This window comes from Tursiops truncatus, chromosome 3, assembly GCF_011762595.2.
Source record: "Tursiops truncatus isolate mTurTru1 chromosome 3, mTurTru1.mat.Y, whole genome shotgun sequence".
Lineage (NCBI taxonomy): Eukaryota > Metazoa > Chordata > Mammalia > Artiodactyla > Delphinidae > Tursiops > Tursiops truncatus.
In genome coordinates this window covers 20,595,640-20,612,015 of record NC_047036.1, presented here as the reverse complement: position 1 = coordinate 20,612,015, position 16,376 = coordinate 20,595,640, and positions in this window count along the sequence as shown.

The window sequence follows — 16,376 nt, the reverse complement described above, 5'->3', positions numbered from 1 at the left end:
GTATAACGAAAACTTCCTATGCATCTAATATATGGTACTAGTACCATCCATGGGACACCTGAGGGACAGTCACTCAAACAATGTCCACTGTTCTGTAGTTCAGATGGGGAAGGCTAGTGTCGAAAGGCTTGCCATCAGACTGAGAGCCTTGTGTCAGAGAAGGAATATGCTTATTTGGATGATAAAATGCTGTTTTTGTCTCAGAGTCCACTCTGGGTGACCAGAGTTCCAAGGCTCTGATAAAGAGACATAGAGTGGTTGTTACAAGCTCTAGACATTAAATGCCTAAGGTCTGAAAGAGGAGCCTGCAAAACTTAGAGCACTTAAAGACTGATGGTCATGCAGGACAGGTGTTCAGTGACAGAATATGACAGAACTTGACAGCGTTTCCCTGGTGGCTATGTGGGACAAGCCAGAGTACCAGCAGATTCAATGAGGACATACGGCAGTGTGCAGATGTAGGTGTCATGGACACCTCAGCCAGGAGATAGTGTGGGTTTTGAGCAACAAGATTTCGTTATTGTTGTTTCTCTCTGTTTGTTGTTGTTGCAGCTGCTGCTGCTGTTGCCATTCTTCAGTTAGAGCGAAATCTGTCCTAAAATCAAAACTAGTTATAAACAGACATAGAAGCTCAAGTTTGCATAGAGGTTCAGTTCTCTCTCTGTAAAGGATATGTCATTCCATCATTATCAAGAGACTGTTCATCTTCTGGTTGAATACTGAAATCTCTTAATCCTAAATACATATTTTGCACTTTAATATTTAAACCTTTTAATTATTCTCCTTTGTACTTGCCCAAATGATCCTGATTTATCCCAAGTTGCAGGAACTATAACAAAATAGAGATATTTAGTATAATGACAAAAATTACTGACTAAAATTCTGATACCCTAATCTTGCCTACACAAATTGTTTCTACATTATTAGTATATATCTTCCGTAATTTTTGTTTAAAGTTAACAACGTAGTTAATGTTGATAACTCATATTTAGGACCTTGCTTCTAGACACTATTTGCCAGATTTTTGCCTGTTTTTCTTCTTCATTGCATCTTTTTCTGTTAATTTTAATTTAAGAAATGCTGAGTATGTCAGGAAGCTATCAAATTCATTTTGAATTTAAATACTCTTCTGTGAATGACAAGAATGTCTTCCATTCTGCGGTTATTTAAGTTCTCAGAAGAATGCTTTCTACTGTAAACTTATGAAAATTTCAAGTACTAAGTCAATGATGGTTTTCTACAGATGTCATCTGATGTATTTTTCTGAATATTTTACTCCAAAAGAGAGCTATCTTTTACCCCTCATTATTTAATGGTTATAGTGCTTCTTAGATATCTGCTGTGCTTATCATAAATTATATAAGACAAAATAAAAATTCTGTAATTGTAATGTTTGACTGATTCATAACATAATATTTTAATAATAGCTCAGTGATATCCTCTTCTATCTATGTGCATTACAGAACAATACTAATGATTAACTTTTATTTCAAATAAACATCAAAGCATCTAAAGAAAAAAAAGAAACCAGGAAATGTTGTTACTGGAACATCAACGTCACACTTATACCACATTAGCCAGTTCTGAAAGCTCTGTGACGTAGACAAAGGTTATAGACTGATAGATAATATTTATGGAACAATATTTTCTCAAACTAAATTTTTCTGCTGCTTATTGCTAATGGTTTTTATCTGTGAGTGCTGCTCAGACCACAGGACAATGATCTACAAGTGGCTCCTTGGTGATGTCAGAGGAAAAGGTGATAATTTAACTTTGCACATGTATATCTCACATAATTGGAATAAAATTTTATTGATTCTCTTGGACATTTTATAATATTCTTCAAAATACACCTTGAAAGTATGTGCATTTCCTAAAGGAACAACATTAGCCAATTGATCTCAGTCAACCTTGAATAAACAAAGTGTAAATTGTCACGTCATTTCTCCATTATCTTTAATTTTTATTACAGTATGCTCTATTATGGTTTGTGTTGCTTTTTATGTATTAAATCTTTATTTTTTTCAGTGCTATTACTGCCTCGTGGTTTGTCTTCTATTCATAGAAACTAGATAATTTATTAATAAATGTTCATTTAAATTTAATCTTTTGATTAAAATGGTAATATTAATATTGCCCTCAGAATGCCATAAATATAAATTATGAATAGATCTTAAGTTGGGAATGGATAATGTGAATATTTACAAATAATTGTGCAAGTGCAACTTCTTTGTAGAACAAGCAAAAGCAGAAAATGAGCACCTCAAAATTACAGTTTATTTTTCCTCTGATATATTTATGCTAGTGACCATGACCCTATATACTGTAAAATATTGTCAAAAATCATCAAAATTGGGCTTCCCTGGTGGCACAGTGGTTGAGAGTCCACCTGCCGATGCAGGGGACACGGGTTCATGCCCTGGTCCGGGAAGATCCCACATACTGCGGAGCGGCTAGGCCCGTGAGCCATGGCTGCTGAGCCTGCGCGTCCGGAGCCTGTGCTCCGCAACCGGAGAGGCCACAACAGTGAGAGGCCCGCATACCGCAAAAAAAAAAAAAAAAAAAAAAAAAAAAATCATCAAAATCATCAGGAATCCATCAAAGTTCCAAAGTAATTTTCAAAGTACAGTGACTTCTTTTTTGATATAATTAAAAATACGTTTTGGCAGTAAGAAACAAACTTTCTTTTTAATAAGAATAAAGAGTTAAAAATTAAATGAGATCGGACCTTCAAGAAGGTGGAGGATTAAGGCATGGAGATCACCTTCCTCCCCATAAATACATCAAATATACATCTACATGTGGAACAACTCCTACAGAACACCTGCTGAATGCTGGCAGAAGACCTCAGACTTCCCAAAATGTAAGAAAATCCCCACATACGTGGGTAGGGCAAAAGAAAAAAGGAAAAACAGAGATAAAAGAATAGGGAGTGGACCCACACCTCTGGGACGAAGCTGTGAAGAGGAAAAGTTTCCACAACTTAGGGAGTTCCTTCACTGATGGGGATGGGGTGTGGGTGTGGGGGGGAGCTTCAGAGCCACAAAAGAAAGCACAGGGGTGCAGAGGGCAAAGCGGAGAGATTCCTGCACAGAGGATCGGTGCCGACCAGCACTCACCAGCCCGAGAGGCTTGTCTGCTGACCCGCTGGGGCGGGCAGGGTCTGGTTGCTGAGGCTCAGGCTTCAGAGGTCAGACCCCAGGGAGAGGACTGGGGTTGTCTGCGTGAACACAGCCTGAAGGGGGCTAATGTGCCATAGCTAGCCGGGATAAAGTCCGGGAAAAAGTCTGGACCTGCCAGAGAGGCAAGAGACCTTTGTTTTGGGGTGCTTGAGGAGAGGGGATTCCTTCCCAGTGTGCCCACAGCAGGCAGAGCACCACCTAAGCAAGTTCCAGAGATGGGTGTGAACTGTGGCTATCAGCTCAGACCCCAGAGACAGACATGAACCACTACCATTGCTGCCACTGCCACCAAGAATTCTGTGTGCAAGCACAGGTCACTATCCACACCCACCCCAGGAACCTGTGCAGACCACCACTGCCAGGGTCCCGTGATCCAGGGACAAGTTCCCCAGGAGAACACACTGCACACTTCAGGCTGTTGCAATGTCATGCCAGCCTCTGCCCCTGCAGGCTCGCCTCAAATTCCACTTACAACAACCATACCCCTCCCTCCCCCTGGCCTGAGAGCAAGAGAGCCCTAATCAGCTGCTGTTTTAACACCCTCCTGTCAGGGGAGGGGAACAGACTCTGACCAGAACAGACCAGAAGGTGGCCCACACACAGAAGCGGGGCCAAAACCAAAGCTGAACCCCAGGAGATGTGTGAAAAAAGAAGAGAAAGGGGAATTTCTCCATGCAGCCTCAGGAGCAGCAGATTAAATCCCCATAATCAACCTGTTAAACCCTGCATCTGAAGAGTACCTGAACAGACAATGAATGTTCCCAAAATTGAGGTGGTGGACTTTGGGAGCAACTGAAGACTTGGGGTTTTCTTTTTGTGTCTAATCTGATTCTGGTTTTATGCTTATCTTAGTTTAGTATTTAGTACTTATTATCTTTGATGAATTTGTTTATTGGTTTTGTTGCTTGCTTCCTTTTTATATATATATATATATATTTTTTTCCCCTTTTCTATTTTTGGAGTGTGTATCTGTATGCTTCTTTGTGAGATTTTGTCTGTATAGGTTTGCTTTTACTGTTTGTCCTAGGGATCTGTCTGTTCATTTTTTTGTTTTTGTTTTTGTTTTTCTCTCTTCCTTTTCTTCTGAGCCGTGTGTCTGGCAGGGTCTTTTTGCTACAGCTATGTGTAGGGCCTGAGACTCCAAGGTGGGAGGGCTGAGCCCAGGACATTGGACCACCAGAAATCTCCTGGTCCCATGTAATATCAATCAGTGAGAGCTCTCCCAGATATCTTCATCTCAAACCAAAGATCCAGCTCCACCCAATGGCCAGCAGGCTTCAGTACTGGATTCCCCATGCCAAACAACTAACAAGCCAGGAACACAACCCCGCCCATTAGCAGAGAGGCTGCCTAAAGTCATACTGAGTTCAAAGACCCTCCAAACACACCACGGGATGCAGCCCTGCCCACCAAAAGGATAAGATACAGTCCCACTGACCAGAACAAAGGCACCATCCCCTCCACAAGGAACCCTACTCAAGCCACTGAACCAACCTCACCCACTGGGGAGAGACACCAAAAATAACGGGAACTACAAATCTGCAGCCTGCTAAAGGAGAATTCAAACACAGAAAGATAAACAAAATGAGAAGAAAGAGAAATATTCAGCAGATGAAGGAGCAAGGTAAAAACCCATGAGACCAAACAAATGAAGAGGAAATAGGTAGTCTACATGAAAAAGAATTCAGAGTAATGATAGTAAATATGATCCAAAATCTAGGAAATATGTTGGACAAAATATTAGAAATGTTTAACAAGGACCTAGAAGAAATAAAGAGCAAAGAAACAATGATGAACAACACCATAAATGAAATTAAAAATACTCTGGAAGGAATCAATAGCAGAATAACTGAGGCAGAAGAACGGATAAGTGACCTGGAAGATAAAATAGTGGAAATAACTGCCTCACAGCACAATAAAGATAAAAGAATGAAAAGAACTGAGGACAGTCTCAGAGACCTTGGGTACAACATTAAGTGCATCAACATTCGAATTATAGGGGTCCCAGAAGAAGAAGAAAAAAGAAAGGGTCTGAGAAACTATTTGAAGAGATTATAGTTGAAAACTTCCCTAACATGGGAAAGAAAATAGTCAAGTACAGGAAGCACAGAGAGTCCCATTCAGGATAAATTAAAGGAGAAATATGCCAAGACACCTATTAATCAAACTATCAAAAATTAAATTCAAATAAAATGTATTAAAAGCAGCAAGGGAAAAGCAACAAATGACATACAAGGGAAACCCCATAAGGTTAACAGCTGATCTTTCAGCAGAAACTCTGCAAGCCAGAAGGGACCGGCAGGACATATTTAAAATGATGAAAGGGAAAAACCTACAACCAAGATTACTCTACCCAGCAACGATCTCATTCAGATTTGATGGAGAAATGAAAACCTTTATAGATAAGGAAAAAGTAAGAGAATTCAGCACCACCAAACCAGCTTAACAACAAATTCTAAAGGAACTTCTCTAGTCAGGAAACACAAGAGAAGGAAAAGACCTACAAAAACAAACCCAAAACAATTAAGAAGATGGTAATAGGAACATACATATCGATAATTACCTTAAATGTAAATGGATTAAATGTGCCAACCAAAAGACACAGACTGGCTGAATGGACACAAAATCAAGACCTGTATATATGCTGTCTCCAAGAGACCCACTTCACACCTAGGGACACATACAGACTGAAAGTGAGGGTATGGAAAAAGATATTCCATGTAAATGTAAATCAAAAGAGAGCTGGAGCAGCAATTCTTATATGAGACAAAATAGACTTTAAAATAAAGACTATTACAGTAGACAAAGAAGGACACTACAAAATGATCATGGGATGAATCCAAGAAGATATAACAGTTGCAAATATTTATGCAACCAACATAGGAGCACCTCAATACACAAGGCAAATGCTAACAGCCATAAAAGGGGAAATCGACAGTAACACAATAATAGTCAGAGACTTTAACACCCCACTTTCACCAAGGGACGGATCATCTAAAATGAAAATAATTAAGGAAACACAAGCTTTGAAAGACACACTAGATCAGATAGACTTAACTGATATTTATAGGACATTCCATCCAAAAACAACAGAATACACTTTCTTCTTAAGTGCTCATGGAACATTCTCCAAGATAGATCATATCTTGGGGCATAAATCAAGCCTCAGGAAATTTAAGAAAACTGAAATTGTATCAAGTATCCTTTACAACAACAATGCTATGAGACTAGATATCAAGTACAGGAAAAAGAACTGTAAAAAATACAAACACGTGATGCTAAACAATACCCTAGTAAATAACCAAGAGATCACTGAAGAAGTCAAAGGAGAAATAAAAAAATACCTAGAAACAAATGACAATGAAAAGACGATGGTCCAAAACCTATGGGATGCAGCTAAAGCAGTTTTAAGAGGGAAGTTTATAGCAACACAATCCTACCTCAAGAAACAAGAAATATCTCAAATAAACAACGTAACCTTACACCTAAAGCAATTAGAAAAAGAAAAAGAAGAGCAACAACAACAACAACAAAAAACCCAGAGTTAGCAGAAGGAAAGAAATCATAAGGATCATATCAGAAACAAATGAAAAAGCAATGAAGGAAACAATAACAAAGATCAATAAAACTAAAATCTGGGTTTGAGGAAGATACACTAAATTGATAAACCATTAGCCAGACTCATCAAAAAAAATAGGGGGAAGACTCAAATCAACAAAATTAGAAATGAAAAAGGAGAACAATAGACACTGCAGAAATACAAAGGATCATGAGAGATTACTACAGGCAACTATATGCCAATAAAATGGGCAGCCTGGAAGAAGTAGACAAATTCTTAGAAAAGCACAACCTTCTGAGACTGAAACAGGAAGAAATAGAAAATATAAACAGACCAGTCACAAGCACTGAAATGGAAACTCTGATTATAAATCTTCCAACAAACAAAAGCCCAGGACCAGATGGCTTCACAGATTAATTCTATCAAACATTTAGAGAAGAGCTAACACCTATCCTTCTCAATCTCTTCCAAAGTATAGCAGAGGGAGAAACACTCCCAAACATTCTACGAGGCCACCATCACCCTGATACCAAAACCAGACAAAGATGTCACAAAAAAAGAAAACTACAGGCTTATATCACTGATGAACATAGATGCAAAAATCCTCAACAAAATACTAGCAAACAGAAACCAACAGCACATTAAAAGCATCATACACCATGGTCAAGTGGGGTTTATACCTGGAATGCAAGTATTCTTCCATATATGCAATTCAATCAATGTGATACAACATAGTAACAAACTGAAGGATAAAAATCATATTATAATCTCAATAGATACAGAAAAAGCTTTTGACAAAATTCAACACCCATTTATGATACAAACTCTTCAGAAAGTGGGCCTAGAGGGAACCTACCTTAACATAATAAAAGCCATATATGACAAACCCACAGCCACCATTGTTCTCAATGGTGAAAAACTGAAACCATTTCCTCTAAGATCAGGAACAAGACAAGGTTGCCCACTCTCATTGCTGTTATTCAACATAGTTTTGGTAGTTTTAGCCACAGCAATCAGAGAAGAAATAGAAATAAAAGGAATCCAAATCAGAAAAGAAGAAGTATAGCTGTCACTGTTTGCAGATGACATGATACTATACATAGAGAAGCCTAAAGATGCTGCCAGAAAACTACTAGGACTACTCAATGAATTTGGTAAAGTAGCAGGATACAAAATTAATGCACAGAAATCTCTTGCATTCCTATACACTAATGATGAAAAATATGAAAGAGAAATTAAGGAAACATTCCCATTTACCATTGCAACAAAAAGAATAAAATACCTAGGAATAAACCTACCTAAGGAGACAAAAGACCTGTATGCAGAAAACTATAAGACACTGATGAAAGAAATTAAGGATGTTACAAACAGATCAAGAGATATACCATGTTCTTGGATTGGAAGGATCAACATTGTGAAAATGACTATACTACCCAAAGCAATCTACAGATTCAATGCAATCTCTGTCAAACTACCACTGGCATTTTTCACGGAACTCAAAAAAAAAATTCACAATTTGTATGGAAACACAAAAGACTCTGACTAGCCAAAGCAATCTTGAGAAAGAAAAACAGAGCTGGAGGAATCAGGCTCCCTGACTTCAGGCTATACTCCCAAGCTACAGTAATCAAGACAGTGTGGTACTGGCACAGAAACAGAAATGTAGATCAATGGAACAGGATAGAAACTCAGAGATAGAGCCATGCACATATGGTCACCTTATCTTTGACAAAGGAGGGAAGAATTTACAATGGAGAAAAGATAGACTCTTCAGTAAGTGGTGCTGGGAAAACTGGACAGCTACATGTAAAAGAATGAAATTAGAACATTTCCTAACACCATACACAAAAATAAACTCAAAATGGATTAAAGACCTAAATGTGAGGCCAGACACTATAGAACTCTTAGAGGAAAACATAGGCAGAACACTCTATGATGTAAATCACAGCAAGATCCTTTTTGACCCATCTCCTAGAGAAATGGAAATAAAAACAAAAATAAACAAATGGGACCTAATGAAACTTCAATGCTTTTGCACAGCATAAACAAGGCGAAAAGACAACCCTCGGAATGGGAGAAAATATTTGCAAATGAAGTGGCTGATAATGGATTAATCTCCAAAATATACAAGTACCCCATGCAGCTCAATATCAAAAAAACAAACAACCCAATCCAAAAATGAGCAGAAGACCTAAATAGACATTTCTCTAAAGAAGATATACAGATTGCCAACAAACACATGAAAGGATACTCAACAACTCTAATGATTAGAGAAATGCAAATCAAAACCACAGTGTGTTACCACTTCACACATGTCAGAATGTCCATCATCAAAAATCTACAAACAATAAATGCTGGAGAGGGTGTGGAGAAAAGGGAACCCTCTTTCACTGTTGGTGGGAATGTAAATTGATACAGCCACTATGGAGAACAGTATGGAGGTTCCTTAAAAAGCTAAAAATAGAACTACCATATGACCCTGCAATCCCACTACAGTGCATATACAAATTTACAAATACCATAATTCAAAAAGTCATGTACCACAATATTCATTGCAGCACTGTTTACAATAGCCAGGACATGGAAGCAACCTAGGTGTGCATTTACAGATGAATGGATAAAGAAGCTGTGGCACAGCTGTGGCGCAGCTGTGTATACAATGGAATATTACTCGGTCATAAAAAGAAATGAAATTGTGTTATTTGTAATGAGGTGGATGTACCTAGAGACTGTCCTACAGAGTGAAGTAAGTCAGAAAGAGAAAAATACCATATGCTAATACATATATATGGAATCTAAAAAAAAAGAAAAGTTCTGATGAACCTCAGGGCAGGACAGAAATAAAGATGCAGACATTGAGAGCGGACTTGAGGACACAGGGAGGGGGAAGAGTAAGCTGGGAAGTGAATGGGGATATATTTATACATATAGCTGATTCACTTTGTTATATAGCAGAAACTAACACAACATTGTAAAGCAATCATACTCCCATAAAGATGTTAAAAAAAATTAAATGCATCTTTCCAACCTGCATTTTTTTTAATGTCACAAGCTTGTACAATCATTTGTCAATGTAATGACAAATACATTCAAAAGAGCGAGCGAGAGAGAGAAGTGATCATAACTAGTTTTTGACAAAATTTAACTTTACAAATGACAGTGTTGGACACCCCATAATATTAATAACATAAACTATGCAAAGGCAAATTATTTTATATGTACATAGTGACCAGTGTTCTAATTTACAGGAAGTTGAAACTGATTTTCAGAGTTTGAATCAGTACTGTGAGACTAATATATGGTAATGCTTGAGGAACAAACGCTGGAGGAAAAATGAGTGCTTTTCACTGAAATTTCATTTGAGCATTCAAGTTCTGCTTCTGATAATGGTGGAGTAGTTTGATCAAACACATTCTTGGGGATCTCACACACACGCACACAGAACACACACTGAAATGTAGTTTAAAGATACTTAAAATCCTAGAGAGTGACATAATTCAGGAGAAATCTGGAAAGTGAATGGGGTAGAAAATTAAGAAAACTGCCATTGGTGATTATGTTGGTCTGCAATTTATTACCTGAGAGCATTTTCACTCCTCATGATATAGGAATACTGGAACTCCATTAGAAGAAATGGTGATATTGTTTTAAAAGGCCAAAAGAGAGACTTTAAGACTACAGAGGCACCTAGATAGTGGGAGGAAATTCTGGAAAGTAGAGTCTTGGTGTAAACTCTGTTCAAAACACTGACTTATCCCCCAAGTTCCCATGGATGTGGTAAATATCAAGAATAATTGTTTTAATTTTTGCCGCTATAAGAGTACCATGGATTGGATGGCTTAAAACAGAATTTTATTTCTTACAGTTCTGGAGGCTGGAATTAAAAGTTCGTGGTGCCAGCATGGTTGGGTTTTTGGTGAAGGCCCAGTTCCTGGTCTGCAGACAGCCATCCTCACATGGTGGAAGTGGTGGTGAGAGATCTCTGTGGTCTGCTTTATAAAAGCATTAATCCCATTCATGAGGACTCCATGCTCATAACCTAATCATCTCCCAAAGGCCCCACCTTCTAACATCATCACATTGGAAGGTAAGATTTCAACCTGAATTTGGGGCAAGACACATTCAGTTCATAACAGTAATGATGGAAGGTAATGGGTGGAAGGCAGAAAGAACAGAATAAGTATTTTAACTACTGCCAACTGCAAGGGAAATAGACCAGAAAAGTCAACCATCGGATATAAAAAAAATGAACACTGTCCTGGGAAAAATAAACTAATCCAGAATATCTACAACATATCAATATTTTCCAGTATATAATCAAACTTTGTAACCTGTGAAGGAAAAGATAAATGTAACCTATAACCAATAAAAACAGACAATAGAAATAGATTATGAGATATATAGATATGAAAGTTTTAGATGATAACTAGATTATGAGATTTTTAGCCATTATCTTTGAATATCTTTTCTACCCTTCTCATTCCTCATCTTCTGATATTGCTATTGTGTATATATTGGTGCACTAAAGAGTATCCCTCATTTCTCTTTTTTCTCTCTATTATTCAGATTGCATTATCTCTTTTGTTCTATCTTCAAGTTTGCTGACTCTTTCTTTCGTCAGTTCAAGTTTACTGTTGAGCCCCTCTAGTGAATTCTGTATTTCAGTTATTGTACTTTTCAACTGCAAAAGTACAATTTATTTCTTTATTGTTATTTTATATTTAATAAGACTTTATCATCATACTTCCCTTTACTTCTTTAAACGTTGCTTTCTCTTGTTCTTTGAACATATTTATAGTAACTGCTTTGTAGTTTTATCTCCTAATTCAGCTTTAGCTCTTCAGCTTGTGTCTTTCAGAAGAGAAATTTTGCTCTCCTAGAGGATTGGGGCAATAGTGATAGGAGGATGATTATTCTAAGTCTGCCCCATCTAGGGTAGACCCTTTGCCTTGGTGGAGGTAGAAAATCCAGACCTCTCAGCTGCTGTTGCCTGAAATAGTACCTCTGCAACACAGAGCTAGGAAGATGAGAATTACTGGCAGCTTATCCTTCCTGAGGAGAAACAGTGACATTAGACATTAGACAAGGGGCTGAAGACAGAGCAAGCCCTGTATTCTTGCATGAATATTTCAGGGGTAAGGCTTCAATCAGATTGAACTGGGACAGGGTGGGAAGGGAGGGGGCCATGGCTCAAATGCCACAGGCTTCTACTGTTTTTACTGAGATTTAATATTTCTTGAAAAAATGTTTTCTCATTATATCTGTATGTCCTCAGGATATTATTCCAGAATTCATCTCAGCATAAGCATATGAAATGTAATATTACTTCATTAAATTGACATTATTAATACCATGTTCATGATTCCAGGCTTTTTGCTCAAGAGGCATATCTCAAGGATAAGCTCACTATTATGATAAACTTAACCTACTTCCTTTGCAATAATATTCAGTATATGTAATTTTAAGGATAATAAAGTCACAATTTTTAAAATTATAAAATTGTGATTTTATGGCTCAATCAACATAAATTTGACTCTTTTCAAATGTTTGATTATTTTTCTTATTGGGAAAAGAATGAGGTTATTAAGTGTTAAAAGAAAAAGGAAAAAAGGGAGTAAGAAAAGGTAAGTAAATTGGGTAATTTTCCCCTTGATTAATTAATATTAAAAATTCCAAAATCTGAAAATTTAAATCATACCTAATGGGTATATCTACTCTAAATAGACACCTTTATTAGTTAATGTGATATAATAATAATATATAACAAATGTAAATACATAATAAATATAATAATAGAAATATCAGTATTTCTCTTTGCTTACAATCTAGCGATCTATGTTTCATTTTAATGAATTGTTTTTTAGAGTTAATGCTCCTATCTATTAGAGTTGACTTCAACTCTTTAAAGTTTCCACTTTTATATTGGTCTACCTTATCAGATGCTTGTCACTGTTACTATGGATTTTGAAATTATAACTTAACTATATGACTTTTTTAATATAGTAAATAAGGTGGTCATTTGATAGAAATAAATATATCCATATTTTTATCATATAAAGAAATCCCAATATACTACTTTAACTAATGATTTTTAGTTTATAGAGCGAGAATGCTAAATATTAAAGATGAAGCATATGAGTTTGGAAAATATATCATCAACATTGTACTGTATTCTTTTTAATTTCAAATTACAATAACACTTTATACCATATCCATCTCAGTAGAATATATTTTTTTAGTGTTGTCAAATGTAACACATATATGGGGTGAAAATAGTTTTAGGGCTTTGTGAATATCTTCTCTAAAGTTTATAAATGGAAGACCTATTTTTCTATTGGTAATTTATCACTAAAAAATTGTGTCAGCTATTTAAAAGTTGTTCTGCAACATAATAAATGTTGTCACCTTATGTAGCACAGTTGCATGTAAATGACAACTCTGACCAATAAAGTTAAACTAGTTTAATGAAAACTAGGTAAAGCTTCTGCTGGGTATCAGCTGTAAGTATCCCTTTTATACTTTAGGGTAGCTGAAGGCTTTATAAGTAAATACATTGTAATTATGTTTGTTAAGGTTGTTCAGAAGAAGGGTTATAATACAGAACATGGCTGTAAGCAAAAGCAGTAAGATAATATGTATTTTTCAATTATTTTATGTTTAGAAAGTATAGACTATTACTCTATTGGAAATTATAGGATATCATAAGAATTCATATACAATCTTTGGATTCCAAGTAATAACCAAAGTTAACAACTGAGATCAAGTAAAAAAGCATAGAATAGGTACAAATTCTGATGAACATATAATTTTTGTGTTTTAAATGACAATAAGTACTCTCACTAAAATACCTTATATTTTTGTTGTTGTGTTTTTAATTGTAGACCTGTAATGTCATTAAAGATACAAATTAACCAATTCCTCTCCCCAAAAACAATCTACTAATTTAGTAGGTAGATGACCACAGTGAACCTATAAACATTGAGCTATATGGAAAAGTTATGTGAACTTTCTATAATTCTTCCTCCAAAAACAAATTTTATGAAAATTTCGGACACGTGAAACTTCAGCTGAAAAAATTATATATATTTTATAAAATTTTAAATTTTAATATATTTTAGAAATGTTATCTATAGCTCAACACATATTGCTTAAAATGTTATTAAGGTAATTATCTCCATCTCAGTTTTGCAAGATGCAAACAAAATATATTAAAAAACATAAGAAAGTACTGACTTTAAAATTAAAAAAAGAAAGCTAAAGCAAATATCTATTTCATTATATAAATATTTGCAAATCAAAATTACAGTTTTTGTTTTTTACGTATCCCCGGTATTTCCAACTTTTCCAAAGGGCTCAAAAGTCTTCATTTGTTTTAAAAAAATACTAAGCTTGGATTTATGTATCATATAACTCACTATCTTCATATAATACATTAGGGAAAATATCTCCAAGAAATAGTACAGAAGCAAGAAATTGCTGGTAACAAGACACAATTTCGTCAGTGTTGAATAAAATGCTTCAGAATATTCACTGAGAATATATGAAAAAGATTATGTTTATAAGTATACATAATATATGTATGTATATATGAAAATATATATGTAAATATGCTTGAAAAGAGCATATTTAACAAAAATCTCTTCATTAGACAGTTCATCAACACAAGAATTGTGTAGCTTCACCAAATGGATCTTCTCTATTCCTAAATAACAATCTTTGCAGATTTTGGCTATTACACAAAAATTATTCCAGAAAATCTTTATTTCTTTATCTACTTTATGTTGTCTCTTCTACCAAGCTAGTTAAGTCACTTTGTCTAATAATACATCTTAAAGTCTTTATAATGGGGCTTTTATGCAGGTTATTGTGTGTATAAGCATGTTTCCTTCATCCTACAGCATCTTCTTATTACTAGATTTATCACTCTATCAGTCATATTTCCCTCAGATATAAGTTCTTCATTGAAATATTTAGACATATTGTTTATTTTTTAAATTATTGTTCAAAATACTTTATTCCTCAAATCCTACCTCCATAGGTAGAGTACCTTTATCACCCTGTCAACTTAAGCTTGGCTATGTGACTTGCTAGGTGGGATTAAGGTAAGGAAGGTGAAGCAAGGCCATGCACATTCAAGGCCAGATTAAAATAATAAAAATTATGATAAATAAATAAATAAAATATGGTGAGAGGAAACTTTTGGAGGTGTTGGATATGTTTATGGCATAGATTATGGTGATAGTTCACAGATATATATTTATCTCTGAATTCATTATGTTGTATGCATAAGTATGTATAACTTTTTATATGTTAATCATACCTCTATAAAATAAGTTTGCTTGATATTTTGTTCTTTGTGGAACTTTTTGCATTTTTAAAATATTGCGTTAAAATATTTTTCATCTTGCCCATTAAGGTTTTTGGCAGCCCCTCAACTTTTGTGCCCCAAGTGAGAGTCTCAGTTACCTCACCTTAATGGTAGTCAAGTTTTGGTCTTCTGAATGTGTTACCAAGTCGAAGCTTGTACTGCTCACTGCTGACAAGCCAATAAATTGAGAGATGCGGTGTTGGGACAGGTAATAGCAATTTTATTTGGAAAGCCAGCAGACCAAGAAGATGGTGAACTGGTGTCTCAAAGAACAATCTTACCAGAGTTAGAATTGAGGCTTCTTTTATGCTAAAAGGAGAGGGTGTGTGGCTGATTGTTGCACATTTCTTGGTTCTGGAATCCTTTGTTCTTGCAGTTGTCCATGTAGGCCTGGTCACAGTGTTCTAAGAGTTATTCTCTGTTCTGCAACTTTTTATCTCTATATGAATGAAAAATTGTTATACCTTTAAAGGTCAGGGTCTTGAGAATGGGCTGTCATATATATTTCAGGCTATAAGTAACATCCTTTTTCAAAGGTGCAGAGCCAGCCTAAGCACAAGCAACAGAGCACAAGGGTTAGAGCTAAAGTAATAGATCCAATATGGAGTCAGGTTTATTCTCTCTTACAAATGTTGGTTGATATGGCAGTGGGCCTAGACATTCAGAGACCTCTTGTGGTGCTGCTTGCCCTCTTGTACCTATGCTGTTACCATGAGAAGAGCATATCCTGGACAGTCTATTGCTCCCAGGAGGATGACAGACATGTGAGGCAGGGCTAGCCCTGAAGGCCTATAACATGAAGCAGAGCTTCCCAGAAGTCCCAGCCTGAAAAATATACTCTGACCCTTTGCCAACCTCAAACTTCATGAGAATGCATAATTTGTTTTCCAAGGCACTGACTTTGGGATAGATTTTATGCAGTATTATTTAGAGTTAGCTAACTAATTCAGGCTCTATTTCTAAAACTTAAACACATTCTTTAAAGCAATGTAATCTGTCCTTACACAAATTACACTATTGGACCTGTCTTCCATAATGTTACAGATGAACTCAACAATGTAAAATAAACAAATATATTTCAATCTGTATTTATATTTCTACTATCTTGGCTTGGTATAAGCCAACGTTGCCTCTGTTGGATAAACAAGCCCAAAGCTCTCCACCTACCTAGAAAGCCATCTTCAAACAGTTTCCTTACATGAGAGTGGCTTTCTCTGTTGCTCGGCTGCAGGGTATCTCTATTTATAAGAGTATCATCAGCCCATAC